At 37.3% G+C, this 27,759-nt stretch overlaps 1 long non-coding RNA gene across 2 annotated transcripts in view; it reads left to right on the top strand.

Moving 5' to 3' along the window:
• LOC119253457 (uncharacterized) overlaps window positions 1-21,533 on the top strand; it is a 33,790-nt gene extending 12,257 nt beyond the window's left edge. The window contains exons 5-6 of one of the 2 annotated variants that reach the window (XR_005127087.2): window positions 20,697-20,765; window positions 21,319-21,533. This is a non-coding gene — a long non-coding RNA (uncharacterized LOC119253457). Of the gene's footprint in view, window positions 1-20,696; window positions 21,079-21,318 lie in introns of those variants that run through there. The other variant, XR_005127086.1, reaches the window with a different exon arrangement.
• The last annotated feature ends 6,226 nt before the right edge of the window (window positions 21,534-27,759 follow it).

Raw genomic sequence — 27,759 nt, forward strand, 5'->3', positions numbered from 1 at the left:
CTGGTGTGAAAACCAACTTCATTTACACATATCTGAAGTTAATCCTGTATGCAGTTCCTACTGACCAATGAAAGAATTTGATCTAATCATTCTTGGATTTAAAAATCAACTGACCTAGGAATTTCTCAGTTCCAATTTCTCACATAACTTACACTTTATCTTTTTCATTTAAAATTCAGGCTTAATCTCTTCCTATTCTTTCTTGGCGGTAAACTAAGATTCTGGTAGGTGAGATACCTGAATACTTTGTCCCAGGTGGGGAGACATGTGGGTCTGGACTCTCTGGGACCACACTGAGCTTTGCTGAGATCTGTTCACAGGGATCCCTCAGGGGGTGTCTTAAATACCAGAGTTACACCCATCTCCATGTACCCTTGAGATTGGTGTCAGTGGTTCTTTTAATTCTGTGGAATTCTCAGAAAACTCCCACTTGAATACATTTTTGAATGTTATTGTTCTTTAATTCACTAAATTCTGCATATATCTTTATTAATTCCTTCCTTTTATTTGACTATCCCCTCTTAAATTATATTTCCATGTCATTTATTTCTTCTTCTTTTTTAATGAAAAACATTTAAGACTATAAATTTTATTGTGAATACAATATTTATATGGCATGCATTCTATTTTATTGTTTTCTAACCATTATTATTTCTGAGGAGATTTTAGTTGAGTTTTTATTTCTTTTATGACCCTTGCATTAATTTGGATATTTTATTATTCAGTTTCTAGAGAGTTAGATTTTATTTTATCATTGATGCTTGTATCAATGTCTATGTTGGTTGCATTAATAAATATGTGCCTGTAAATTTTCTATTTTTAGCAATCCATGAAGAATCTTCATGGAACATTTGTAATTTTATATTTTCATAAATGTTCCATGGATCCTGAAAAAAAGTTTATATTGGGTTTGGTTTGATATTACAAATACATATTAAAAATACATCCACATTTCCTATATATTTTACCTTCCAAATATATCCCAAATATATCTATGATACTTGTTATCATAGACATTATACAATCCAGAACCCTACAATCAGCGCAGGGTATGTCTTGTATGCCTGGCACTTAGGGTTCTTTGGAGCCCTAAGTCAAGAAGGGTAGTTATTAACACTGGCGAGAGTTAAAGCTACATTTCCATTTTACCCCCTTTGCCTTAGCATCCCCGGCCTTCCATGTGAATTTTGCTGTGTTTGGGGGGTGATGGTTCAACAAGGTTACTACTTTTCCTAGGTAATCCTTTGTCTCAAACCCCAACCAAGAGGTAAAATTATTAGAAGGATATTGTTGATATTCCAGATTTCTGTTAGCTTACATTTGCATAATTATTTTTCCCATCATTGTTTTTATAGACAGCAACATGTCTAGAACAGTTTGAAATCCAAATGAGAAAATTTTATATTAATAGAGGTATGTAATCCATTTTGACCTGTAGTCTAATTAATAATTTGGTCTCTGTCATTTAATTTGTAATTTCTTTAATGATTTTTTCCCTCCCCTTTCCATGTTTTTCTCTTACTATATTGAATATAGCCTCTTAGTTTTCTCTGTCATCAATCTCCTGACTTTCATGCACTTTTACCCACAGGGTCCATCTTCTGCTTGGTTAGTGCACTGTCACAAAACATCCCATCAACTAGCCTCTTCAGTGTAAGAACGTAGAGACTGCAGATGCACTGTGTTTCTCTGCCCTCCCAGGCTATCATCATTGTCTCCACTTCTACACCTCCCATTTCCTTACTGACCCATGAAAATTGGATGTTACTCCCCAAACTTTAGTGAAACATCTTTATTTTATTATGAACATCAGTGCCCATGCCCAGGGACAAGTTTCAACCTCATCTCAGTTTCTTCAACCTCATCTCAGTTTCTTCTTCTTCTTAGAAAAATATCTTCTGAAAGCCCACATGGTAAAACTTCTATCTAGATTTTAGTCACATGCTCATTGTCTTAACTCCTGGTAATTTTTGTGGTCTACTTCTCTGAATTTGTTGGGCGCTGTCTCCAGTCCTCTATTATTTTATGTTCATTCCTGCATGATCTTACCTAGTACTGTAGCTTTAAGGGCCACTGTATGTATGTTGATAACTTCAAAAGCAGTATTTCTAGCTCCAGTGTCCTCAAACACAAACACATAACTGAACATATCCATTTGGATAGCTAAGGGGCATCTCAGTTCAATAAAGCTCTGCATTCTATACCCCCAAGTTCTCCTCTGAAATATTCCTCATACCACTAAATTGTGCAACCCTCAACAAACCTATGAGTAATTCTTCATTATTCTAGTTCCCAGAAAGCCTGTTTAATTCATCCCTAAGTCCTGTTTGCTCCCCACTCAAAATACATCCAGAAGTTGACCACTTCTCTCCATGTCTACTGCCGTAAAGCAAGCCCCATTCACCACAATTTCTACTTGGGCTACAGCCAAAGGATCTTGTCTGTTTAATTTCATTTGCTCAATGAAATGAGTTCTTACCATGAGCCAGATGTTTTATAGGTATTAAAGATTCATGAAGTGGATAAACATGAAAAAATCACTGTCCTAGTGAGACTTGCATGCTAATGGAGAGAGACTGAAAATAAAGTGATTAGTGTGTGTGTGTTAGACTTTGTTAGATTGTGTTTGTATATGTGTGTGTATTACATTGTATATGTGCATGTATTAAATTCTGTGTGTGTTAGGTTATGTTTGGTATCACTTTGAAGACGACATCTGTGGAAAAATTTAAAGTAAGTGAGGAAGTGAGACACATGGAAACTGAAGACAGTGCAGGGAAACAACCTCCAAACTAGAGGGACCTCAAGAGGGTCCACATTGATGGGGCAGAGTAGAATGAACAGAGGCTGAGTTGTGTTCCAGGTTAAGATAGAAATAGAGGGACAGACCATGCAGGTCCTCAATGCTGTGGTGAGGATGTGGGCATATTACAGATGGGACAAAACAAGCAACAAGAGTTTTGTTTAGCTTTCTTAAAATTAAAGTGAACCTTTTCATTAAAATAGCTTTAGATTTATGGAAGTGTTATAAGGACAAGACAGAGAGTGCTGGCATGATGCTCATCTATTTCCCTTGGTGTTAGCCCTGTTTTACATTAGTGTGGTATGACATGTCAACTTGTTAGGGGGGAAAGGATGTCCTGAGCGACCTCCATATTGGCTTTGTGGACTCCACCCCCACTCCATCAAGACACTGGGAAATGCAAATCTCATGATCTCCAAAGGGAGGTGTTGCAAGGACCTAAGGGCGGTATTATGCAGCCATTTTCTCTGCTTGTGTTTAAAATCAGCCATGTGAGTGGGGCTCGCTCTCTGGTCTTGCTCTCTTGGCCAGGCAGTGCTTGGTCTTACAGGTCATTTGGGATTCCAGGTCAGCGGAATGGGTAGGATGCATTTAAGAATTGGTCTCCCTCTCTTTCTTCCTGAGCTGTTCATTTCCTCATTTCCCCTTCCCTTGTAAATAAACCTTTTGTTAACCTTTTGTGCATGCCTGCAGTTTAAGTCCCCTTTAAGTGCATGCGTGAGGACCCAAAGTCAGGCTACCCGTTTTATATTTGGGTTGCTCTTTAACAAACTGAGCAACCAGCATTGGTATATCAGTTCTAACTCAGTTCCACACGTGATTAAAATTTCACTTGTTTCACACTTGTGTCTTTTTCTGTCTCATGATTCTGATCAAACTACCATATTATATTTGGTTGTTGTGCGTCTTTAGTAGCCCATGGATTGTGACAGGTTTTCAGACTTTCCTTGTTGTGCATGACCTTGCCAGTTTTGAGTTGTTCTGGTCAGAATTTTGTACTGTAACTCTCAATTTGGGTTTGTCTGGCATTTTCTTACAATTAGGTTTGAGTCATTTCTCATATTTAAACTGGAGTTTTGGGAAGGGACCATTAACCACAAAATACATGCAATTGGAATACAACTAATAATTTCAAATACCCTTGAGAAGTTGTAAAGTGTATTTCTAAAAAGAAAAAAAAAATCCATTAGTTAGAGTAATCTAAGGAAATAATACATAATATTTAAAACACTCTATATAAAATATAAACAGTGATACTCCAAAATTCTAAAAGACAAGCTTAAAATGCATGAGCTAGTTTTTTTTTTTTAAGATTTATTTATTTATACAAGCACTGGGTACAGTCAGAAGTGCAGAAGGGTGAGAGATTCACTGGAGACAGAGCAGGGAATAGAACAGGCAGACTGACAAAATACACTACTGAGGGGAGCAGTGGGTGTGGCAGGAGAGGTCTGTTGCTCCATGTGGGACCCTCACAGGTGGTGAGGTTGCAGGCAGCTTTGCAGCCCAGGGCTCAACTGCTGCCCCACCAGGGGAGGCCCTGAGCTAGTATTTCAAATCCAACAAATAAAAAGGAGCAGCACGAAATTTAAATCAAGAAGATTTAACCAAGGATTAATAAAATACTTAAATCAAATAGGAAGAAATAAAAATAAAGAAGAAATTTATTAATAGCAAATAAATAGAGTTAACTGGTAAAACCATATACTATTTTAAAAGAACAATATAATAGAAATACACAGAGAGGAGAATAATCACATAATATTAGGAACCCATCTATATACAGAAAATTTTTTAAAAAATCTCTGGGGGTCTATATAAACTACTTGATATGAATAAATTAAAATCCCAACAAATGGATAATTTTCTAGGAATGTAGAAATGCCAAGATTGGTCTTTAGAGAGAGACTTACCTAGAAGGCTCTTGGCCAATAAAAATAAAAAAGTAATGATAAAAATTAAAATGTTAGGTCCTGAGATTTCATCCTGAAATATTTCAAGCCTGAATGATTTTTCTAGCCACTTTTAGCAGAACTTGAAAAAAAATAAAATTTTCATCCTATCTTAATTGTGCCTTAAAAAAAAAAAAAAACGAAGCCTAGAATCCTGAAGGAAGTATTGAGATTTCCAGTGGTGGTGGGAAGCAAGTGGGGAGGGGGCCCAGTGGACTGTTGTGGAGGACAATGGGCGCCTGGGTGGAGGGTGTGGTGTGGTGACAGACAACTGACCGCTGTAATCCTACACCTCTGAATCACAGACAATGTTGTAAAGCAATGTTTTATAAAAAATAACAATTTAAAAAAATGAAACTGCTGGAGTCACTTTTATAAGGATTGAAGTATGTTCTTAAGAAAATGAGGAAAGGAAAACAAAGATAAATGCCTTTGTTTCAAAACAAAATGCAAAACTAAAAAGTATTTCCTTGTTGGTTTCATTTTAGGGAGATACTGACTCATCTTTGTGGTTAATATGAATTCATTGTTGTGGTTAATGCAGTTTAAATAGGCTCCAAATTTAAGTGTACAGTCAGTCCATTAAATATTCCCCATTGACCTCTTCCATACTTGACCTGCAGATAGAACTGTTGGGAAAAAAACCCAGACATTAAAGTGGGGATTTTCTTGTAAATGTTGGGAGGTGTATTTCAGAAGAAAATAACATTTACTAAGTTTGTTTGGTAAAACAAGTCTTGCTCTGCAAGATTCCAGGTTGATTTTATAGATCATATTTTGTATTATATATATTTATATAGATTATATATTCTAATAAAATTATTATATTTTATTATATTATATTTTATATAGATTATATACCTTGTCAGAGCAAGGAAGGTAAAACTATATTATTCCTGAAATATGAAGTTGTCCCAGTTTACCACCACTGTCCTGATACAACAACTATATCACAAAATAAATCCACCCTTGCACTCCCATCTATTTGTTAAGTCAATTCAGTTCCATGGACATGACCCCTTCTGTAGCTCATCACTCATAGTGTCAGATAAGAATGCTTTCAGCTTTTTTCTCACAAAACAAGGAGTCAAGAGGCGGATGGATAGTGGTGCTCTTTCTCACTGTCAGGACTGAAGTCACTCTCAATTGTGTTGACCTTTTCAACATGGTGGCAAGGCGGTCACTGTACTTTGTTCAAGCCAAGAAGAGGGAGAAAGAGAGCAGGGAGGGGCAGCATGGACAGACTCTGTTCCCACCATGGGACACTCAGGTAGCTCCTTACAGCATATGGTAGCTTTCTAGGTTTTATATGGAAGGGTGGAGGGAGGGCTTATCTAGTTTCAAGTTAACATATTTTTTATGATCATTAGTGATTCCTTCACAGTTCCCTTCATTTTTGGGGGGTTGGGGGAAGTTAAATTTAATTTACTTCAGTGCAAAATTGATTTTGTCAGAGATTTAAAAAATGTTGTCTAATTGTTTTCTACATATTTGTCTTTGAAATGTTGATTTATTTCTCACCTAATGTGTGAGAGAGATGATTTTTTAGATTAAAACAATATTTCTCATTTTATTGCATGTGGACAAAGAATGTGGTTTTGTTGCTTTTAGCATTGATAGTGGGATTTTTGGTGATTTAAATTATGGACATTTTGTAAGATTTTACTGATGTATAAAAACTTTTATTTCCATTTCTTTTCAAGTAGAGAGTTTCGTGTATTAACACCACTTGGTTTAACGCTTACAATAAATAAAATATTAATGGCTTATAATTTTAAATATGCAACAAAGTACATAAAACTTCTGGAATAAAATATTGGCAATTGTCTTTGAGACCATGGGGTATGTAGATTTTTTTAGAACAGATTCAAATGCACTAGCTATTAAAGAACACAATTTGGTAAATATGACTATCAAAATTAAATATTTTTGGTCATCAAAAAACATTTTTAAGAATGTGGATGGGCCTCCCCTGGTGGCACAGCGGTTGAGCGCTGTGCTGCCAGGCTGCCCGCAGCCTCTGCAGCGCCAGTTTATTCCCCGGCAGCCGACGAGGGTCCCACAAAAAAAAAATGTGGAAAATAAGGCACAGACTCAGAAAAATATTCCCAATATGTATATTAGACAAATAATTTTTTTCCTGGAATACATCAAAAAGGAAAAGACAAGACACTCAACTTTTAAGGAAAGAGTAAAAGACTACAATGGGTACTTCACAATATATTTAGTCAATAAAAACCACAAGAAGGTGTTCAAATATCATTACTCATGAGAGAAGTGAAAATTGTGCCATAATGAATTCTGTACAACCTAAACATATATATGCATATGTCAGTTACACCTCAATGAAGTTGGGGGGCACATTGATATAATTACTGAAAAAGACAATATCACACTTTTGCTAGGATGGGAGCAGCTGGTATGCTCTCAGGTTGATGTTTGTGAATTTAAAATGGAAAAAATAATACTTTGGAAAACTGTTCGGCAATTTCTAATGAAGATAATACACTCTAATCCAAATGCCCAGCCATCTGATTCCTAGTTAGATACTCAGCAAAAGGAAAAACAAAGTTCCCAATACTTCTGTGAAGCAGTTTGTGCTATATTTATGCAACTGATGGTATACAACAATGAAAATAAACAATTTTTTTATACATAACACCATGGATGGATCTAAAAAATGGTGTGATGAGTAAAAGAACTGAAATATGTAAGACTACATGCAATCTATTCATATGAAATTGAATAATAGTCAAGACTATTTATTCTATGGTGATAAAGTTGAGAAATAGTTACCTTAGATACTGAGTGGTAAGAGACACAAGGACAGTTTCTGGGAGATGGAAATGTCTATTTTTCTTGATCTGGGTGGAGGTTATATGAATTTATACATATTAAAATTAATTTTGTATCATGTTTGCTGTACTAAAGTATAACTCAATTTAATTTTTTAAGAAATTAGGTGCTCTCTCTTTTCTTATGTTGATCTGTTAAGAATTAAGAAAAACATGCTTAATATTCCCATTATAAAAGTTCTATTTCTTTCCATTTCTCTTCGTGACTCTTGCAGCTATTACTTTTATGTCTTAGTATCAGGCTACTTGATCATAGACTTTCCTAGGAGTTTCCTCTTCACTCTGGGAAACTGTCAGTATTGTATGTTTTATAAAGAAATCCCCTCTCCAATTTAAATAATTTTTCCTTTATTTTGTCTGACATTAATTTCTTGGCCTTTGTTTCTTTTACTTTTAAGTTACACGGTATATCTTTCTTTAAAACAATGTAAAATACACACAACAAAAGGTATCGTCTTACCCACATTTCAGTGTGCAGTTCAGTGATTTAAGGTATATCCATACTGTGCTACCATCACCACCATCTATCTCCAAAATTGACACTATAACCATTTAACAATAATTCCTCATTTCCACTTCCTCCCAACTTCATTCTACTTTCTGTCTCTATGAACCTGCAGACTCTAAATAGTTCCTATTAAATGGAAACCTACAATATTTATCTTGCTATGTCTGCATTTTCTCATTTAGTATAATGTCTTCAAGATTCATTCAAATTGTGGCGTGTCTCAGATTTCCTTTCCTTTTCAAGGCTGATTAATAGTTCATTGTATGTATTAATTGTGCAATATTTTATTCACTCATCCTTTCATGGGCCTTTGGATTGCTTCTACTTTCTTGCTATTTTGAATAATGCGCCTGTGAATGAGGGCATACACTTATCTCTTCTGAGTGTCTGCTTTCAATTCTTTTTTTTTTTTTAAGATTTATTGGGGGTGGGGGTGTGTGAGATAATTCACCAGAGCCAGAGCAGGGAACAGAACAGGCAGACTGATGAAGTACACTGCTGAGGGGAGCAGTGGGTGCAGCAGGAGAGATCTGCACGCCATGTGGGACCCTCACCGGTAGCCGGGGATAGAACTGGCACTGCAGAGGCTGCGGGCAGCTTCACAACCCAGCACCCAACTGCTGCACCACCAGGGGAGGCCCAGCTTTCAATTCTTTTTGGTTTTTACCAGGAATGGAAATGCTGGATCACGTTGTAATTTTTTAAAAGATTTTTAAGAACTTCTATATTATTTTGCATAGTAGCTGCAGCATTTATCAACCTTACCAACAATGAGCAAGGGTTCCAGTTTCTACACAACTTCACAAATAGTTGTTATTTTATATTTACCTGATAGTGATCACTCTAGTATATGTTAGGTGGTATTTCATTGCTTGATTTATATTTTCCTAATGATTAGTAATGTTGAGCATCATTTGATATGCTTTTTTTTATATGTAGCCCTTTGTTAATCTTCTTTGGAGAAGTGTCTATTCAGGTTCTTTGCACACTTCATAACCAAATTGTTTGCTTTTTTTAGTTGTTGCATTATAGTTCTTTAAATATTCTGATTTATGGATTGCATCCATTTTTCCTATTCATGGCTTGCCTTTTCACTATTGTGTCCTTAAGTCACAGTTTTAAACTTTAATATTACCTAATTTATTGATTTTTCCTTTTTTGCCTGTGTTTTTGGACCATATCCAAGAAATCATTGCCAAATCCAATGTCATAAATGTTTTCAACTAGGTTTTTGTCTAGGAGTTTTTACAGATTTAGGCTTTACATTTAGGTCTCTGATCTCTTTATCCTTATTGCTTATAAATTTTCTTTTTTTTTAAAGATTTGTTTTTTTTAGTTATGCATACAAGAATGAGGGTGCAGGCCAGAGATATGGGAGGTGAGAATATTCACCAAAGACAGAAGGGGAGCAGAACAGGTGGATCTGCTGAAATACAATGCTAAGAGGAACAGCCGGCAAGACAAGAGAGGTCTGCTACTCCATGTGGGTTAGCTCCCAGGCCGGGGATTGAACTCATGCTGTAGTGGCTGCTGATAGCTTGATGGTTCTGAGACTTAACTCCTTGCACCACCAGAGAAGCCTGCTTAATTTGGTCAGATGTATATGTTTTTCCTTTTGGATTCAACTTGGAAGAAATTGTATACTTATTTCAATGGTTTATCTTTGAAATGTACTAGTTTAAATGACAGAAAACTTTATATTATTCACTTTATTGTTTTTGGATTTTTCTCCTCTCTTGATCATTCTTCCTTTTTACCTCTTGCACAATAGAGGCAGATAAGAAATGAACAATGATGGGCATTATAATTTTGCTGCCATATTGAACACTATAATGAAATATTTACTAGATTTCTTTGGCTGAATATTTTCCTCCTCAAATTATCATATTAATACAATATCTTCTGGCATAAAATGTTTCAGTAAGGTAATGAGCTTAACTTGGAAGCTTTTTCCTTTATAGATAATCTGTTTATATGATTATTGTATGCTTTCTGTATTTCCAAAACTCCAGTAACTTTTCAACCCATGTCTTGGTTTTGATCTTCCTTGATAAATCTTATCAAATCTATATCAAAACTATATAAATCTTATCAAATCTTATCAAAATCTTATCAAAACTATATAAATACTGAGCAGGCATTGGAACAGGAGAGAAGAATAAAAATAAATGGGAAAAAAGATATTCTACCTTCATTGGAAAGACAGATATTCATTAACTTATTACAAACAAATGTGATCCGACCACTTAGAGCTATAAGAGGAAGACAGAACAAGTCTGGAAATCCAATAAAGAGTGAACTGGTCCAACCACTATGGAAAGCTGTGTGGAGATTTCTGGACCTACTAAACATCGAGCTTCCATATGGTCCAGCAATTCCACTTCTAGGTATTTATCCAAAGGACACAGAAACATCAATTCCAAAGAGCACCTGCACGCCTATGTTTATAGCAGCACTATTTACAATAGCTAAGCTTTGGAAACAACCCAAATGCCCAAAAACAGATGACTGGATCTAGAAGATGTGGTACATATACACCATGGAATATTACTCAGCATTCAAAAAAGATAAACACATGCCATTTGCAGCAACATGGATAGTGCTGGAAGGGATCATGCTCAGCGAAATAAGCCAGAAAGAAAAAGAAAAATACCAGATGGTCTCACTCGTAGCAGGAATCTAGAAAACTTAAATAAGAGACCAGGAAAAATAACAACTATAAGAAAGTAAAAATCAAAATCAACAAACAACTATGAACCAGAGACACTCTATGGGAGGTGGGGGTCGGGGAAAGGAGGGATTGGGGTCAAAATAAGGGGGTTGCAATTGTATGGGGCATATAAAAAAAATTTAAATAAATAAATAAATAAATAAATTAAAAAATAAGTTAGTCAAACAAAAAAAGAGAGTGAACGAAAATCAACTCATGTTAGTGAATGGGAATCAACTCAGGTCAGGGGGGAGGAATTGCAGGGTCTTTAGATGCAGCAATTCTATGTGTAAAGACCCCTAGGCAGGATAGAACTTGACCTCTATAGGGAATTAAAAACTTTGCTATAACAAGAGCATCTGGACATTCAGGCAATAGCAAGGCAGCTGAGAGTCTTATTGGTCACATTGTTGATGAAGGTTGTAAGATCAACAAAGACTCCTGAGATGTCCAAAGTCTCATGGCAAATGATCAGATTGAAATCACTGTGGAAAATGGATTAGAAAAAGTGTGAGTGCCTGAAGTGGATTTACATGTTAGAAGTGTCTGTACAGTAGCCCAGGGAGAGAGGTGTATGATGGTGGCAGTGAGGAAAGTGAATTTATTTGAAAAGTACTTAAGAAATGAAATTCATAGAAATTTTTCTCAACGTCATCTCAGTGCTGAGGGGTTGAGTTTCAACACTTCTTTCTTTTTAAAAAAAATTATTTATCTATGCTCACAAAAACTGGGGTACAGGTCAGAGGTGCAGGGGCTGAGAGGATTCACCAGAGACAGAGTGGGGAACAGAACAGGCAGATCTACTGAAATATACTGCTGAGTGGAGCAGCAGGCGAGGCAGGTGAGGTCTGCTGTGCAATGTGGGTAGCACCCTCGCTGGGGATCGAACTTGTGCTACAGTGGCTGTGGATAGCTTCATAGTGCTGCAACTTAACCCCTTGCACCACCAAGGAGGCCCCTCACCCAGTTATTTCTTAAGTTCTTCAAATGGGATGTGTGTCCCTTCAACATCTCTGGCACTGTCACAGGTTCTGAGCATTCTGTCATACATTGTTTGAGGAACAAGTTTGAAGTATCTTCATGATATCCAAGAGGAGCCATCAGGTGGGCATCTGGACACATCTGGCCTGGAACTCAGGATGTGGGCCTGAGATATGGGTTAGGAATACGTTTCTGTGTCATTTGCTTGTAGGTGATAATTGAAGTTGGTATAACTACGCAGTACTTTAAATTTTGGATTATAAGGTGAGAGCATTGATTAAAAAGGAAAAATAAAGGAGTTTCTGTCTATAACTTGAGGACTACCAACTGCTATATCAATAGGTTAACAGAAACACTAAGATGGGTGTCAGAGCAAGAACTGGCAGAGAAGCAGGGGGGAAAAAAGAAAAAAGAAAGAAAGAACTATGATATAGTAGAGGGAAGTAGATAATAGAGGTCAGCAATATTAAATTTGGCCAAAAGGTCCAGTCTGATGAGACCTGAGTGATATACCCTGTGACCTGGACGTTATCACTCACCTCTGCAGGCTGTTTCACTGCAATAGTAGAACCAGAGGACAGTTGGATCTGGTGAAGTGGGAGTGGGAGGTAAGAAAATTTAGACAGAAAGTATGGAGGCCTCTTACAAGGGAGATAGGGGTCACATTGACTCTGGAGCCAGGTGCCCCAGTTCAAAACCTAGTATCACCAGTTAGTAATTAGTAGGGTGGCCTTGGGTAGATCTCTGACTATTGCCTCACAAGTAATAGACAGTATAGTACTTGCCATAGAAAATGTGGGTGAAGATTCCAGAAGACAATACGTTGAAAGTACACAAATCAGTGTTTTCCAAGGACTTAATGAATATTTTCTGTTTGTGCAAGACATACGTGGGGTCAGAGAAGGTTTCTAAGGCTTTCATTCCTTTCACTTTTCTCTCTTTTCCTCCTCCTCCATCTGCTCTTTCTCTTTCTCCTTGTTTTTCATCTTCCTACTCTGTTCCCTTTCCTTTCTCTACTTCTCACCCTTTTTGTTTTTTTTGGATGAAAGAATTGAACACCAGCCTCCATATTTGCATTTTCAGATATTGCAGGTAACCTGACCCTATTTTACTGGGACAGGTTATTTGGGAAATGCTAATGATTTTACACATACATTCAAATGGACAATTTTTATTTTTCCATCAGAGAGACTATAAGTCAAGTAAAAAAGATAAATGAAACCAATCAAATGGAACTTAAAATTTGATGAGAAAACACATACAGTTCAAAAATCTTTGATATTATCATGGTTATTTCTGAAGCAATTTTTTTGAAAAAACATTGGCCTTCCATATAAAAAATTTAAAAATGTGAACTGCTTCTCACTGTGAATTAGGAGATGTATACCAAAAGGGTTTTTCCTTGAAACCAATTTGAAACATTTTACAATAATAAAAAATAAGGTATAAGTATGCCTAAATATGTGTTATGCATGTCTAAGTTTTATTTTATCTCTGTTCACTTTATTATTGTTTCCTCACCTAGCACTTTGGTGAGGACTTGTCATTCTAAGGAGAGTGAGTTGTAGACAAGCACTTCCCTGTGAGGACTTTGGGGGGAGAAGGACGCAGGAACAGAGCCCCAAAGCCAAGAGACTAGCGCTTCACATGACGCTGTGGTTGTGTGACAGCTGGCATGTGGGAGCTTGCCTCTGCTGACAAAACTAGGAGATGATGGGCAGAAGGGTTTTGTAATATGGGTTTTAGAAGATGAAGCCAGGAAGGGCACCATGGGCACATGGGGCAGATGATATGTGCAAAAAATTGGATTCCCAAAAGAAAATGAGAAATTTGGTAAACCCCGAGAGGATTCATGAAGCAAATTAGTGCCATTCTGAAGGGGTATACAAACCTCAGTTAATCTTAATGATCATTTCTCTCTGAGCATTTTGTGATGCTTTGTGACCACTTTATTCTATTTCCAGACAGTTTCATTTTCTAGGATAGTTTTCATCCTAGTGCATATTTAGGTATCTTGCCAGTATGTTTGTTTAATAATCATATATTGTCTGAAGGCCAAAGCAAGGCTTATAGAAACTTTTATAAAATAAGGAGAACTTTCTTGGATGCTTCACATCACTAAATCTGTCTTGTACAGGATGGATTTTAAAACTCACCCCAGTTACCCCACTCTCTAATGGCATGTCAAAGATGTCAGAAATTGTTAACTTAGCTATTGTGATAAAATTTGAACCATTATGCTTGAAAAACAGTAACAACTTACAAGAACTTGTGAAGAAATTCAATTTTGCTGTGCCTTATTTTTTTATTTTTTTATTTTTTAAGTGTGGAGTGAAACAGTAGTCAAAAGAGATTGAAAACAATATTGCACAGTACTTGGAGATTTTTACTGATTCCCTACTTTGTGAGACTTCTTCCCTCGACCACTAGTATTTTCAGTGGAAAAGTCATGTACTCATATACTTACAGGACTCAGACATGGTTTTCACTGGGTCAGGAATGACATTATTGACCAGTTTGCAGAGTTTCCTGGAGAGAGGCTGAGTTGAAGTGACTTTGTATGCTTTCTATTGCCTAACAAATGACAAGTGGGGATGGTGGGGCCTGGGGGAGGCATTGAATAAAAGTTCAATTTATGCCATTCTCTGTAATTGAAAATGCTATGTAAAAAACAAAATATGTCAACAGTTCCTGCTCCCTGCCTTGCATCCTGGAGAGCTGTGTACATTTTAAGTTATCCTTGCAACTTAAAAGAATTATAACCACAGAGATTGTGAAAGGAGCAGCTGGTTTGCAAAGCTGCTTCGGGTAAACCTGTCAGAGCTCATGAGTACATGAGTAAACAGTATCTGAATGCAGACGCTGCACGTAAGGGAAATCAATTGCTTTTTCTACAAAATAAAAGGAAGAGTTTTGCTCAGGGCAATGTGACGATGACTTGCAACTGTTCTGCATTAACTGCAACTTTCTTCTTGCTTTCTCACCGCCCAATTTTCCTTTATTCTACAGCAAGCAGTTGAGGTTGTGTATTGCGCACTGGGAATATCTAAACTGGAAATAATTAAAATATATATTTCATTTATAGTGGGCTTTATGTGAGGAGAAGTAAAGATTGCCACAGCTTCCTGAGTATATGAGTTAATGATGTGTTCTGCATTTTCTTAATTTTCCACATTTTAACTGCCTCTGTTCCTTATTTGGGGGTAGGGAACTTTGAGAGGCATGGGATACAGACTCACTCGAGCAGAAACCAGCTCTCGAGAATACGAGTGGATAGCAGGGAGAAGGTCAGGTTAATCATGTGGTTTCTTGACATTATTTTTTCTCCAGTTTCTCCCTTAAATGTCAAAGCTCTCATATTATCAAGGGTAAGTTTCAAACTAGAGATTGGTTTAAAGTCATAGTGATATTCTGTTAGGGTGTGTTTTAGGATATGATGAATAAGTGGACATTCAAAATGAAGTTCCTAAAATAATTATTGAAACAGAAAAAATACAGATTTGCTACTGAAAAAAAAGCCCAACTGTGTGTATATGTTGTGTGTACGTACATTAGATACATATTTACAGCAGCATGAAGTCGTTGATAAAGTAAAGGCAAATGCCCATTTTTCAGAATTAATTTAGACATCATTTTGATGGAGACTAAGCTAGCATAAACAAAGCCAGAAGTGGGATACAAAGACTAAATTGATTATAAATCTTGGAGCTTGTTTGTATGACTGAGTTGCATGACTGAAGCTTGAAAAGGAAAAAAGTGTCTTACATAGAGTTACAAGTGTGCTTTTGGTCATGGTTAACTATAAAGGGAAGAAGTATGAAAGTCATTCTCTAAATGCTTAGAGATAGAAACTCCATGGGGGAAATCTAGGAGACCAGGATGCTTTCTTAGTTATTGCCTGATTTTTTTTCAAATTACAAAGAAATTTTATTTCTAGAAAAGTTTGACTCAAAGTGTTATAAAGGCAATGAATTGAAAAATAAAGCATGAAGGGACTGAAACATTTTATCCAATGTAATCCCATAAAAAATCAGTGACAGAATGAAAAAGTATCTTCCTCAATGCAACTCACAGCTGTGGTCCAGAGCTGGTACAGGAAGGAGGGATACAAACATGATCCTCTGAATCCTCCCAATTGGTTGGCATTCTGGCATTAGATAGAAGTTTTCTCTGAAGTTGCATCTTAACTTCCCTGCAATCAGATGACTATAAATGTCCAACTCATTGGATGGAATCTGAATTTACTAAGACAGTCAGAAAAATAGAGGAAATTTTTAATAATTGGGAAAAGATGAAAAAGAATAAAGAAAGAGATGCATTGAGTTCTGTCTTAGGCTGACATCCCCCTGAAAAACATCCTCAGATGAGGATTTAGGTACAGGCAGTTTACTGGAAGGTGATCTCAGGAACACTGTGAGGGACTAGGGATAAAGGACTGGGAAGGGAAGAAAGCCAAGAGAGGGCCTCTGGTGGCGCAAGGAGTTAACACACAACCTATGAAGCTATCCGCAGCCACTGCAGCATGAGTTCGATGTTGGCAGGGAGCTACCCACATGGCACAGAAGACCTCTCTTGACTCACCCCCTGCTTCCCTCAGCAGTGTATTTCAGTCAGTCTGCCTGTTCTGCTCCCCACTCTGTCTCTGGTGAATCCTCTCACCCCCTGTACCTCTGGCCTGTACCCCAGTTCTTGTGTGCATAAATAAATAAATATTTAAAAAAATAAAGAAAGCAAGAGACCATTCTACGGTGGGCACTTGGGTCATGATGTCTACCTGAAGGGCACATAGTTAGGGGAATGGACGTCATCTCTCACAAAGTCTCCCCACCTGCTGCTTCTATGGCTAACAAGTGTGGGCATGAGGCAGTGTAAAGTCAGTCCCATAAGCGGCTGTGAACAGCCCTGCCTACCATGAGCAAAATGTCAATGGCCAGCTCTGGTTGGTTGTCTTGGTCTGACCACAGTGGTTGTGGTTAAGACACAGTTTGACTCTTCATGTAAATCTGTCAAGAGCTTTCCATCCCATGGGAGCAGACTGCTGTACCTCAAACCCAACCTCTTTATCTTGAAGTTGTGTTTATTTCTCTTATGAGAGGCCAGGTAAGAGCATAGAATGTGTGCCTAAAACTGTTAACAGAGCTGGTAAAACAGATGGAAATACAATTATATACTATATAAACCATATCTACGGAGTGGTGAATACGACATTAACTTTGTTCACAGACAACTCATTTTTATTATCCAATCATCATAAATAAATAATTCTTTCCAATGTTCTTTATCCATGCTTCCTTACTAGAAAAACAAGAATCTTAGCACATGTCATTGTCATTATAAGATAAAGTGTCTTTTGATTCCAGGGTTCATCCTGTACTTTTTACACCACTTCCCAATTTCATGCCTAAGCACCAGTGCAAGTACAGCAGCAGTTCCCTGGACACACAGTGAGATTCTATAGGTTTTTCTTCCTCATACATATTGTGCTACATTAATGGTGATTGTAGATTCTTTACACCTCTGTGCAGTCTACAGGGAGATGAGACCTAATTCTCTTCCTTTTGAACCTGGGCTTAGCAATAGATACAGTTGAAGCACAGCTCTTGCACCTTCTGTGGCTGGGCATACGAAACCTTGTGGCCTCCTCCTTGTCTCCAGAACATGTCCAGAAACATTCAGGCTTGAGCAAGCCAACCACACATACAAAATTGAAAAATCTTGAGACTACCATGCTGAAGAAGCCCAGAATAAGAGCATCACACAGAGTGAAGACTTATCCTGGAAGTGTGTCCTTCAACCCGGCCACCATGGTGAGCCGGAGACAAACCGCCCAGTCACAAAATCATGAGAATAATAAAATGGTCATTTTATCAGGTTTTATGAGGTTGTTACACAGCAATAAAGTATTGGTACACACAACTTTGAGCAAAGACAAAGAAATTACTAGAGCACCATCGTGTGGATAGTTGACTTCACTTTTTTCCACCATCACCCTTCATACCTTTAACCAGGCACCAGTCTCTGACAAGAATGGCCAGTTAAGCTACTTTGGATAGTTGGTACTTCACAACCATAGGATTGTATCCCCATCCATACCCCTGCCTTCCTGCTGTAACCCAGGCTGTAACTCACTATTAGAATTGATAGAGGGTCCAGGCCACTTCTTCATGTTCACTAGACACCATTACAGCACTGCAGGAAAGGATCAAATGAACGGTTTCAATACATTTAGCTATTTATCATTCAAAGCAATACTCTTAGCAGCTGCAGTGTAACGAATGCCTGTCCTTGCCACTGCATGTGTCAAAGACACCAAAAACTATAGAAGGAGCTTAAAATTCATGTTTTCTTTATGTTCAAATTTTTTCTTTAGACAAAACACATAGGGTTGGAATCTTACCTCCCTTTCTTAGCAAAATGAAGTCTATAAACATGCTAAACTTTCTGAATGGATGAGAGAGACATGGTAACATCTTTTTTCTTTTTTCATTTTTTTTGAAGATTTATTTATTGATGCATACAAGAACTGTGGTACAGGCCAGAGATGTGGGAGGTGAAAGGATTCACCAGAGACAGAGCAGGAAACAGAACAGGCAGATAGACCGAAGTACACTGCTGACGGGAGCAACGGGAGAGCCAGGAGAGGTCTGTTGCACCACGTGGGTAGCTCCCTGCTGTGGACCTGGTACCATATCTTAAATGAAATAATGGCACACTCTGCTCCTCATCAGTGGACAGTAAAAAAAAAAAAAGAAATTTACTGCTTTAATAAGAGAGTCATGGACAGAGTTTGACTTATGTCCTTAAGCATTCGCCATGACAATGAGGACATGACATTTATAAAATGAGGAAGTATTTGTTTTAGTCCCTGACTTTGTGATTCAGTAACAGAGTTTGTCATAATGCAGACAGTGTTCAGAGTTTTGTATTTCCATGTTCAACAGTACTTAGCGGGTCTGCACTCCTTTTTATATACTGAATTGAATGCCTCACCCCAATTCATATTGAACCCCTAACCTCTCATATGATTGTATTTGGAGATGGGACCTTTAGGGAAGCTTAAAATTAAGGATAATTAAGTTCAAAAGGGCAGGGGACAACTCTGATTGAACTGGTGACCTGATAAGAAGAGGATGAAACTACAAATCTCTGTTTCTCCACATGCACACAGAAGAAAGTCATTTGAAGATAGAGTGAGAAGGTGGCCTTCTACAAACCAGAAAAGGAGGCTCACCAGTCACTAACCTTAGTAGCATCTTGATTTTGGATTTCTGGCTTCCAGAACCATGAAAAAATAATTTATGTTTTTCAAGCCACTCGAGGCTTTAGTATGTTGTTATGACAACACCAGCAGGAAAATACACTTACATTCTGAATTTTTGGAAGAATTTAATTCTCTTGAAGGAAAAGGGATGGGTATATATGAATTTGGTCTTGTTTATTTCACTGTTTTGCAACCTGCTTTGAAATATTTTTTTCATGACTTTCCATGACACTTGGGATCAAAATTTGCATCTTAAAAATATTAATGCTGCAGCATCTTCAAAAATATGCATTTGGTGGAGTTGGTGGGGGGGCGTCCTGACCTTCAAGAAATTTGGGTTCTCTGATGACTTGAAGACCCTTCCTTCAGCTGAGCTTTGAGCAGGCACACTGGGGAGATGCTCACTGTTCACCAAGGAGCAACTTTCTCCTGTGGTTTTGGGCTTGTAGATATTTGATGCTTTGTAGATATTTGATAATTTCTGGCGATACCTTCATTTCAGTGAATTTTGCACATGCAGTCTTTAGTGGGTAGGTTCAGAAATTACAATGCCCTTGTGCCTCCCCTGGTGGTGCAGCAGTTGAGCGCTGGGCTGTGAAGCTGCCCGCAGCCTCTGCAGCGCCATTTCCATCCCCGGCCGCCAGCAAGGGTCCCACATGGCGTGACAGACTTCTCCTGCCGTGCCCACTGCTCCCCTCAGCATTGTCTTTTATCAGTCTGCCTTTCTGTTCCCCGCTCTGGCTCTGGTGAATCCTCTCACCCTCCCACACTTCTGACTGTACCCAGTGCTTGTATAAATAAATAAATAAATAAATAAATAAATAAATAAATAAATAAATAAATAAATAAATCTTTTTTAAAAGAAAGAAATTACAGTGCCCTGCTATGTTATTTTCCCACACTGTCTATTGTAGAAATGTTGGGGCCAGGACAAATGATCAGCTGTAGGATACCAAATAGAATGTTCTGAATCAGGAAGTAAATGTTTGGAGACCATTGCATCATTTTTTTCAAGGAGATGTAGTTCTATGGATTAGGAGTGGCATCAAGAAACCAAAAGACTAATACATTATTTTTGTGCTATGGAACCAGGTAGATGTGGGAGGAATATTTGTTGCTACTAGCAGATATGTGAGTGAGAAACACATGACAACCAAGGCCATTGTACTATTCTTAGTGGAAAGTGTGGTCCCACCCACTCAATTGATTTTCCAGGATGTTGTAAGTAGAGAGAGAATTTAAATGTTGGACTGACTTCTAATGCTTTTAACATTGCAATGATTTATTAAGCTCTGTAAGTATTAACATGTAATTTTATTTAGAACACTGTGTGACAGGCATGGAGGTGTGCCTCTTGGATGTCCCTTTAGGAAAGAACTTGCTGACCAGGATAAGGAGAACAGAGAGCAGACAGATTCCAGCTGCAATACTTTGGGAATATGCCACAACATTTGCACTAAGCCTGAACACTTTCCAGGCATCCCCTAGTCGATGATGGAATATTCTAGGACCTCTATGTTTCTGTCAAAAACTGGAGCTTCCTTTTTTTACCTCAGGCTAGTCTGCAGGCTGAGGTTCTAACCAACCCCTAACCAACTATCACTTTTTCCCTTACTCCTTTCACAGGTATGAGACTTACATCTGATCTGAAGAACTTCCTTCCCTGATCCTGCAACCCACCCCCATTTTTCACAGGTATTATCCCCACCACATCTTTTGCACGTGTAATTCTATCTTGGCATTTGCTTTTAGAAGGACTTGACTGACTTGGTGATTAAGGTACCGATGAATAAGGTAAAGCGGTGTACATTTCACCTCTGACTTTTTAACTCAGTTCCCTCTCTGAGGACTACCAGCTGAAGGATCAGGAGAACAATGGAGCAACTCAGAAATTTGATTGGGACACTTGTTATTGCATTTGAGAGTCAGAAGATAGACTTCTCTTTTATTTGAATCACTCTAAGTCCCTAAACTAAAGCTACCGGGTCATACTTTTTTTTTTTTTTTTTTTTTTGCATCTGAAATATTATCATGATTACCTGTGGCATTCCCCATAGCTGTAAAGCCATCAAATCTGTGACACACTTAAGCCAAATGACCCAAATTCCAACTAGATTTCAATGACAATACTTTAACCAGAAATTTTATTAAGGAAGAGATTCCCCATGGAAGGGTGTATTAATTACACTACTGTTATTTTTAGACCTTCTTCAAGCATAATTTGTGAACTTTTTTATGCTGTCTTTAGAACCCAGCAACAAAAATCTGATGTTTAAAAATGTAACAGCCATCATGCCTACCACTGAAGAAGGAAAATAAAATGTTCTTGAGGTTCAAGAAAATCCAACTGTACGTGATACATCAGTAACCATTGCTTTAAATAATGGCAACAGCTACTCCTGTGAATTCAAAGCCAACTTATCAACTTGTTATGTTGGGTTGACTATTAAATCAAAGGGCAAAATTGTGGATATGTTGTACTCTGTAGCTATCTGAATTTTGATTATTATGAAAAGATTGATCAATTGGCAGTCTTTCTAGCACCTAAATAACCATGCTGTCCGCTAAAATACATTGAAAAAGAAAAGCTAATTTGACATATATGACATATTTGTAAAAGTTCCATGAAGAAAACACATGTACTGACAGTCAAGATACTTGAATTTATGAATCCTACCTGTTCAGGTAGGTTGTTGGGAAAACTATTTTGAACAGAACAGTCAATATTGCAGATGTTAAAATGTGGTTTAATTTTTCATTTTGGTTATATTCTCCATACAATTCCCTCCCCTCCTTGTTTTGACCCTAATCCCTCCTCTCCTCCCACCCCCCACCCCGTAGTGTGTCTCTGGTTTATAGTTGCTTATTGATTTTGATTTTTTCTTTATTATTATTAGCCTTTTTCCTGGTCCCTTATTTAGGTTTTCTAAACCCCTGCTATGAGTGAGACCATTGGTATTTTTCTTTTTCTTTCTGGGGAATATAACGAAAATGAAAATGCATACATTGTGCAAAAATGAAAAATGATGTAAGAATTATATAAAATAAAATAATTTAAAAAAAGAATAAAGGCCTGCATACGTACAAGTAAAAAAAAATGTGGTTTAATTTCCAAAATTTACATGCAGTTATACAGGCTAATGATTACCATGTTTCCTCAAGATTATATAGAAATAAAAGCACTGGAATAAAAGTTCTGCCTCTGTCTAGCTGTGTGATCTTGGACAAGTTAATCTAGCTATCTGAATTTAATTTCTCTTATAAAAATGAGGGAACTGTTTAATGTTGAGAGGAAGTACATGCTCAGAATGAACTTTTAACAGATGAGTCTAGGCATAAATGGTGATAATAGTGATGGGGATTAGAAGGCAAACATGTTGGAAAATAAAATGTTGGAAAATTCATTTAAAAAATGAAACATTGGAAAAAATTACTTGAAACCTTAAAGTACCCATTTTGTTTATATAAATTATTTTTTAAACTGAAAATATAAGAAACTCTAGCCCAGTCAAATAATGATTGTTATTATAAATTCTGAGTCAGTAAGATCCATTAGTAAATGCTGTACATTGAAACAGTTTAAGGTGATCATTAAATTTATTTGAAGAATTTACTGCTGCAGTTGTTACATAATGATAACTAAAAGTATGTTTCTCAAATATTTCTGAGGTAAACACAGTTAGCTCCTTCCTCCTAAATCTCAAGTGCATTAATAAATCTACTCAATAAATGCTTTCTTTTTAATTCTGCAAAGAAAATTTGAAGATCACATTGAAATAGAGCCAGATGGTCAGATATGACTTTTTACATTAGGTAAATAAATGCTCATAATTTACCTTATCCTGAAACAACCACCAAAGTAAAAATCGTGGTGAATGTCCTCCAAGAACATCAAATCCAAATACTCTTTCAGGTTTTATGTTCTGTCAAACATTTCATCAAATGGCATGGGAATCATATCTTTCATGTCCTTTTCACTTTTAAAATGGTGGTATCCCTTATATTGGAGGAAAGTCATTTTGATATGTGTTTTAAATTACTACATATAATAGCATTTTTCTCTGGAAATGTATCTTTTCCTTGTCTAAGCCAATGTTAAGTACTTTTTATAAGTACAGTAAATTCATTTAATTCTGTTTCAGATAAAACTTTCAAAATCTGAAATCATTCTCTTCTACCTTAAATAAAACAAAGAAGCAGTTATGATTTTAGGTACCTAAGACATTTCAGATGTTTCTACTAGATGGAATTTTTAAAAATTGATGAATAGGTAACATATAGTAGTCAAGATGATAACTAATCTGATTTTTAAAAAAGAAAGAAATGTGGGTTTGTGTAGCAGAAGAATTGGGAAATGTGTTATCTAAATATGTCATGGGATATATTGACTTTAATCTGTAACATATGTGAAGTTTAATCATTAAGCAGTGAATTCCTTTTCTGAGTTCCGTATGGTGAATATCAATGAATATAATATTTTTTGAGCTGAATGAAATGCCCAAGCCCAATCTCTCAAGATTTAATTACCCACTTAAAAGTCCCTAGAGTTTTTGAAGGAAGTCCTGAGACCCATACATCATCTTCTTGCTGGTGACTATGCTTTGGAAAAGAGACCGCTACCTTCAGGGTCAGCCATATCTGGAATTTTGAAGTGAGTGACCACAGACAGACCTCACTCCTAACCCGATTTACTGGTGCCCCTTGTAGATCCCACAAATTCAAGGAATCTTACCTCCTGATGATAATAATAACAATACTTAAAGTAATAACATTAACTTCCATTAATGAGTGTCTGCTATAAGCTAGGAACCATATGAAATATTCAATATGAGTAATCTCTAATTTTCACATCATTCATTCACTAACTCATTCATTCAGTCATTTAATGAGTTGATTACACATCTTCTGTAAGCCAGAATTTGGTTGAGTTCACAGCAGTTGTCCCTCACAAACCATCCCTGTGTTGGTGGAGTGGGGAACCTACCGTAGCCACATGCAGAAATAAACAATAATTATACTCGTGATTTGGTGGTGTGGCAAAACAGAACAAGATCATGGAACAGAGAGATGTGGGTGTGGAGGTCTACCTTCAACAGAGCTGTCAGGAAAGGCTGTAAGGATATGATCTGAAGTGAGGCTGGATGAACATGGAGGGGCCACCCTGAGGAACAAAAATTTCCCAGAATGGGACAGAGTTTGGCAGGTGTAAATAAGAGAAAGGAGGTCATGATGAGAGAGATGGTCTGGCCAAGTGGATAAGGGGGGTGGGGGAGGGTGAGACTGAGCCTGGGATGGGGGCATACTAGGGAATTTGGATGCTACTAGAAGAAAACTCATGGGAAGACATGAAGAAATAAAAGACGAGTAGTGCTATAAGCCCATCCACAATTTTAAAGAATCTTCCAACTACAATTCAAGATGGGTGAGATTGGAGATCATGGTGATAGTGGGTGAACTTCTAGTTAGGCAGCTCCAGTAGCCCAGCCTATAATGAGGGTGGGGTGACCCAGGGGGTAGCAGGTGAGGTAGAAGATGATGAATGGTTTGAAATTGAACTAATGTGACTGTAGCAAGGTCAATACAAGGAATGAGAGAAGGAAGAGTTTTGTTCTTATTGGCCTCACTAGGGAAGAAACCAGTCAGTGAGATGGAAAAAATAGGTGAGGAAGGGATTTTAATAATGAAGTTTAGGATATTTAAGATATTTTAATTCTGAGACATCCTTTGGATATCTAGTTTGAGATTTCAAGCAGGCAGATTAGGTATAGTTCCATGATACCTTAACAACAGTTCAAGAATCCATAAATCTCTAAGAAATTGATATTTTTTCTTAACTCTTTTGACAAATCTGACTGAAACCAATATGAGACTCTTGAAAGTCCTGGTTTGTCCCTCTTTCAAAGCAGAACTATTGATGTGGTTGATAATAGGGTGATACCACAGACCCCACTGAAACAAGCCATGTCCACCAGATTGGCTTTCTAAAGTTCCTGAGGTTGAAACACATTTGCCTTCTCCTCCTCTGCACTTGAATTTCTGTCAGTTTCTTTTTTTTTTTTAAAGATTTATTTTATTTATACAAGAACGGGGGTATAAGCCAGATGTGCAGGAGGGTGAGAGGATTCACCAGAGACAGAGTGGGGAACAGAACAGGCAGACTGACGAAATACACTGCTGAGGGGAGCAGCGGGCGAGGCAGGAGAGGTCTGCCATGCCATGTGGGACCCTTGCCAGCCGGCCGGGATTGACTCCTCACTGCAGAGGCTGAGGACAGCTTTACAGCGCTGAGCTCAACTGCCTGCGCCACCAGGGAGGCCTTCTCTCAGTTTCCAAAGAACTCTGGAAATCAGTGGAATGGACAATCAGTCCTGGAGATGCACATATGGGACCTGGACCTTCAAGGTACAAAGAAAAGGGAGTGAATTTGAGGAAGTCACTATCACTTCCAGAGTTTTTAATGGAATTTTCAGCACAAAATAACCCTGGCCCTTCAGAAATTCCAGTGTGCCCAAAAGAATTGATAGGAAGATATAGGTTTTGCCTAAGATTTCTCTACTGCTTTCTGCCCTGGACAGAGGACAAGCAGGTTATGCAGGATGCCTAAACTCTGATTTGGCAGGAGAAAGCACTATATTGGATTCCACAATCCGGATTTTAATGGCTCAACACAGCCCTTCGATTCATATTTTCAGGGACTGCTTTTTATGATGTATGGTTATTAATTATGGCTTAGAAATCATTTTGTTTTATTAAAAGCTTTTATTTATTAAGACAGGCATAAATTTTTCCATGACACCAATATATAAAATGCCACAGTTCTCTATTGAAAAAAATTCAAATTAAATACAGCTTGAGCTCCTATTCACCAGGAGCCTAGGTAAGAAATACAGGATCTGTGAGTTTTGGGGGCATCCATTCTCCATTCTCTTTCCTAGTCGTGGAGAGCCTCAGGGAAAATTCAGTTGAGGGTAATGAAGAAGGTCTCTCTCTTCAGGTATTGGTGACCAGCTACCACTACCATTGCCACGACTTCACCCCCTCATGGTCATTTAAGATTTCCAGTGAGATATTTGGGAACGGATTGAGATGATGTCACTAAGTCAGATAAACCACATGTGGTGTTATTTTTTTTAATATGTCCCCCCATAATAAAATCCCTATGAGTGAAATGTAGGACAATTTGAAAATCTCGTAAAGATGATAAAGAATAAAATTAATATTGGCTATAATCCCATCACAGCGCTAACCTTTGCAGTGATTTGATGTTTTCCTTCTGCTTTTTGTCTCTAAATTTTGGCTATCTATATATTTCTATATTTACAATGCTGAGGTGTTAGAGTATACTCAGTGTTGTATTCTTTTTTTCTTTCAGTATTTTTGGATTGTCATGCTTCATTATTGGAAATAAAAAAGAAATAAAAAAATACAAAATAAAAAGGAGTGTGTCGAGCTATTAGTTGGAAAGACAGGTCTCCCTGTTTCCATACACAGCTCACACATGCTCTCCAGGAGCTCCAAGTACACAATAAGACTAAGAACGTAAGATTTTGTAACTCCTAACTGTAGTTTTTCATAACCCTGCCTATTTTCCTAATTCCTGTCCCTAAGGAAAAAAAGTTTGAAATCAAAGATCGAGGTCAAAGAACATGAACTTTTTTATTTTAATTTTTGCATTACAACTTTTTTCTTCATGAAATGATATATTGTCATTTAAAAAATTGGAAGATGCAAATAAATAAAATGAATAAACTAACAAACATAAATATTCCTGAAACCTGTATTAAATCCCTCTGTACTGTGGCATCTATTATCCCATATGATTTTGTATTTATATGCTTTTTATTATTAATAACTTTTATATTGTGAATCCTTAAATATTATTTGAAATTATGAATTTATGACATCTCCTTCTCATGTGTCATAGTATATTTAACCTTTTCCCTTTTATTGATTTTATTGAGCTCATTCCCAACTTTTCACTATCTCAAATCTTATTGCCATATACACCCCGTGGTTGAGTTTTTGAACCTTGTCAGTTTAATCCTACCTCAAAGAATGAGGGTACTGTAACCATGACATGTAAGGAGACTTCTTCCAGTTGCCGTCAGTACATCCATATCCCCAGGGCAACTCCAAAGGGAAGGTCTCTGGGTGTTGCAGAAAGATGTGCCTCCTCTGAGAGGGACAGTTATTAATCAAGGCCCTTACCTGGCACATTGCTGGGTGAGCAGACTGTGGATAGATGTGTGAATCCCCCTTCTTGGTCATGTGCTTTGATGCAATAGACAGCCTTTCACAGCTGTCATCTCCTTGTGACTTTTTATTGAGTTACAAAGGTAATAAATGAGAAAACTGGTTGGCAGATCAAATCTGATTAACTCCAAATCCCTTGTTCTTTTAGCTCCCTCACGCCACCTTCCTGGCCAGGCCAAGAGTCTAGCAGAAAAGGCTCTATATTTCTGCATATGCAATACTCATGTGCATTTAATTTTTGGAAAAGTCATCACCACAGGTTTAGCTAAACATTCCATACAGACAATCACATGGATTGTCTGGGTTTCTAATTTGTTACTTAAAAAGTATGAAGTTATGGAAATCAATTAAAATGGTGTTAACACCACCTTTCAAATTTGGAAAGTACCTTCCACCCAAGGGCAGACAGAGGATGGGAAAATGACAGTGAAGTGAG

The sequence above is a fragment of the Talpa occidentalis genome, unplaced genomic scaffold, assembly GCF_014898055.3.
Source record: "Talpa occidentalis isolate TD23 unplaced genomic scaffold, MPIMG_talOcc4v2.1 talOcc4.10, whole genome shotgun sequence".
NCBI lineage: Eukaryota > Metazoa > Chordata > Mammalia > Eulipotyphla > Talpidae > Talpa > Talpa occidentalis.